The sequence below is a fragment of the Fukomys damarensis genome, unplaced genomic scaffold (assembly GCF_012274545.1).
Source record: "Fukomys damarensis isolate Sample0158 unplaced genomic scaffold, DMR_v1.0_HiC HiC_scaffold_2, whole genome shotgun sequence".
Taxonomy (NCBI): Eukaryota; Metazoa; Chordata; class Mammalia; order Rodentia; family Bathyergidae; genus Fukomys; species Fukomys damarensis.
This window is the reverse complement of record NW_022900914.1, coordinates 59,305,497-59,309,510: the sequence shown is the minus strand read 5'-3', so window position 1 is coordinate 59,309,510 and position 4,014 is coordinate 59,305,497. Positions and strand designations below refer to the sequence as shown.

The window sequence follows — 4,014 nt, the reverse complement described above, 5'->3', positions numbered from 1 at the left end:
TAATCTGAAAGGTGACCACGTGACCTAGCAACTCAACTTCTAGGCAGATACCTCAAGGCATTGAAAACACAATTTGAGGGCTGGGGATTTAGCTCAGTGGTGCCGCCACCTGCCTCGCAAGTGCAAGGTCTCAAGTTCGATCCCGATGCAAAAAAAGAAAAGAAAACCCAACTTGACATAACAACCCGTGGGTGAGTGTGCATAGCAGCTGCTGTGCACCTAACTGTGCCCCCTCCTAATGTTCACATGTTGAAGCCACGATGCCAATGCAACTATCATTGCAGATGGAGCTCTGAGCAGGTGAGTAAGGTTGAGTGAGGGTGGATCCTAATCTGTAAGATTAGTAGTTTTAATAACAAGAAAACGTGTGTGTGTGTGTGTGTGTGTGTGTGTGTGTGTCTGTTGTCTCTTCTCTTTCTTCCTCTTACCCTCCCTCTCTGAACACGCTCTAAGGAAACAGCATGGAAGTGCCAGGTGAGGAGGCAGCCATCTGTCACCCAGGAAGGAGCCCTCACGAGAAGACGTCCTGCAAGTACCCTCCCCACAGGCTACACTTCCAGAACTTGGTGGAAGTGACTTTCTGCTCCTCAGCCACTGAGGCCATGGCATTGTGTTATGGTCACCTGAGCGAGACAGAGACAGCAGCATTATTCATAAAAGCCACATCCTCAGGGCATTGGGACTGGAAGAGTTGGGGCATAGCTCCGTGGCAGAGCACTTGCCTAGATGCATCAGGCCCCAGGCACCACCCCAGCTCTGGCAAACAAAACAACTGATGAATCTAAGCTAATGTGAGACCAGGGAGGCTTTAAGATGAGGGGAGTAGCAATATCAGTGGAGCTGTGCAGGGCATTCCATAATAAGGAGCGGGAAAGTTAATAATTTAAAATTTGCATCTACCTAATAACATAGCTCCAAAACACATACAAAAATATACAACTAAAAGAGAAATGGACAAAATAGTCATAGCTGGCCCTCCTCATCCTCCTTCTTCTTCCTCTTATTCTTTTGGTAATAACAGAGATTAAACCAAGGGCCTCACACACCCTAGGCAAGGAGTCTACCACTGAGCTACACCCCAGCCTTTTTAAAATTTTAATTTGAGACAGGATCTTGCTAAATCTCTTAGGCTGGCCTTGAACTTGTAATCTTCATGCCTCAGCCAACTGGAATTATAGTTGTATGACATCATGTCTGGGTAGGCATGATAATATACTTTTTTTAAGGTAACACTTTTAAAGAGAGATGGCATTCACTGGACATAGTGACACATACCTGCAGGAGGCGGAGGCAGGAGGATCACCATGAGTTCAAAGCCAGCCTGAAATACATAGTAAGATCCTGTCTCAAAAAAACAAAACAAAACTGAAAAGGATATTGTAAATAGTTATGCAAAGAAATTTGAAAGTGTAAATGAATGGACAAATTCCCAAAATACTCAATTTATCAAAAACAACATAAGATTTGAATAGTTCTATTATTAAAGAAATGAAGTCAATAATTTAAATTTTTCACATCATATGAATATCATATAATATTGACTTTTTTTTTTTTTTTTTTTTTTTTAGTACAGTGGATTGAACCCAGGGTCTTCACACTGAGCTACCTCCCCAGCTCTTCTTTTAATTTTTTTAAAATTTATTTTGAAACTTGGTCTTGCTAAGTCATTAAAATGCCCCAGGCTTTGCTTGAACATGTGATCCTCCTGCCTCAGCCTCCCAGAATACTGGGATTACAGGCATCTGGCTACTTTTCATATTACAGCAGGAGATTCTAGCAAATGCAATAAGGCAAGAAAAATAATTAAAAGGAGTATGAAGGCTAGGGATTTGGCTCAGTGGTTTCTTTACCTACCTCAAAAGCGCAAGGGCCTGAGTACGATCCCAGGTATCCCCCCAAAAAACCAAAAGGTGTATCAACTAGAAAGGAGGAAATAGGCCCCAGCCACCCAGGGTGCATAACGTACTTCCGCCAGCCCCAACTACCAACATCCATTCCATTCCATTGGCGAGGTTCCTTGAAGTTCTAGAAGCTGAGTTCTCTGCTTCCAAAATGGTTGCTCTGCCAATTTAGAGATTTCCTCCACCTTTATCCATTCTTTTCTTTTCTTTGTGTTTTATTGACTTGGAGGTGACGCAGTAAAGGATCAGGCGGAAATACGTAGAAATGGAGTTCTAAAATGGCGAACCCTACAGTGAAGGATGTGCACGGCCTCCATGGCACCAATCCCCAGTACCTGGTGGAGAAGATCATTCAGACAGGAATCCATGAATCCAAGTACTGGAAAGAAGAGGGCTTTGGACTTAGGGCTGAATTTGTAGTTGATAAAGCCATGGAGTTAAGGTTTGTGGGCGGTGTCTACGGTGGAAACATAAAACCAACTCCCTTTCAGTGTTGGACCTTGAAGATGCTTCAAATTCCACCTGAGGCCGGGCGTGGTGGCGCACGCCTGTAATCCCAGGACTCTGAAGGTTGAGGCAGGAGGATCGCTGTGAGTTTGAGACCAGTTTGGGTTACATAGTGAGTTCCGGGTCAGTCTCAATTACATAGTGAGACCCTGTCGCAACAAACAAACAAACAAAAGTTCCACCTGTGAAGGTTATCATTGTAGAGTTTATAAAAAATGAAGATTTCAAGTATGTCCGCATGTTGGGCGCACTTTACATGAGGCTGACGGGCACTGCAGTTGATTTTCTGCAAGTACAACGACTATCGAAAAATCAAGAGCCAGAACCGAAATGGAGGGTTGGGACTGACGCATGTAGGTGAGTTTATTGATGAACTGCTGCACAGTGAGAGTCTGATATCATTCGGCCCCAGCTACAGAAAAACGCTGTGTGCTCGAAGCTGAGTGACTGGAGCCTCGAGTTAGTGCTCTGGAAGACACGGATGATTTGGAGTCGAGGAAGAAGAAGAAGATGAGAAGCTGGAAAGAGTCCCATCACCTGATCATCACCCGAGAAGCTACCGGTCGCTCTCCCATACTGTGCTGCCGGAGGAGTAGGAGCCGTCTCTCAGAAGGCAGAGTCGATCCCCTAAGAAGACCTTCGCCCTGCAGAGCAAGAGCCCAAGACGCCACAGAAGCAGCTCCCGAGACTGACGACACAGATCTCGCTCCAAGTCCCCCAGTTGTCACGGTAGTCACAGACGGGAGCCACTCTGAGGTCTACTGAAAGATCAAAGAAAAGCCATAGAGCCAAAGAGGAGTGAGTAATGAATTTAATTTGGTTTTAGTCCAAGTGGCCACCTGTGAACATGAGGGTATCGATGTGGGAGGATTAAGAGCTGCTCTCCTGACAGCTGTAATACTTCAATTTTTCTTCATGAGTTTTCTTCCTTTCTCCTCTCTTTCTTAATGGAAGAGGTGCTGAATTTTGTATCTCTCTTCAGCTGTAAACATCTTTGAAGGATGATGTTTCCTAAGGTCAGTTTTTGACCCAATCACCTACAACTATATTCAAGCTTATGAAGGTAGAAAGGATCTGGGAAATGGGGATGTGAGTGAGAAAAGATTTGCCTATACTGGTGACCCTTTGCCTTTTTGTTATGAAATCTGAGACACCCCCCAAAAAAGGGAGGAAATAAAAGTATTTTTATTTTCAGACACATGATTGTGTATACAGTAAGTTTTAAAGTATAAACTATGAGAATTAATAGCGATGTTAACAAGATCATTTGATAGATCAGTAGAGCAAAAAGTCAATTGTATTTCTATATACTAGCAAAAATCAGTGTGTAAATGAAATTAAAGACTAAACAACACCAAAATTTACCAAATTCCTATAAATAATTTCAACAAAAGATCTGTGAATCCTCTACCCAGAAAAACTATCACACATGGAAATGAAAGAAGACCTCAACTAAAAATAAAAGGTAGGGATATTTTTCATCAGCTAGAAAACTTAGTATTATAAAAATATTAATTCTTAAGCCAGGATTTAGCTCAGTGGTGCCATCACCTGCCTCACAAGGGCAAAGTCCTGAGTTTGATCCCAGTACCAAAAAAAAAAAAAA

General features: G+C 42.9%; 1 pseudogene; it reads left to right on the top strand.

Annotated features, from left to right (window-relative positions):
* The first annotated feature begins 1,878 nt into the window (after positions 1–1,878).
* LOC104869875 lies at positions 1,879–3,739 on the top strand (annotated as a pseudogene).
* Positions 3,740–4,014: the final 275 nt, after the last annotated feature.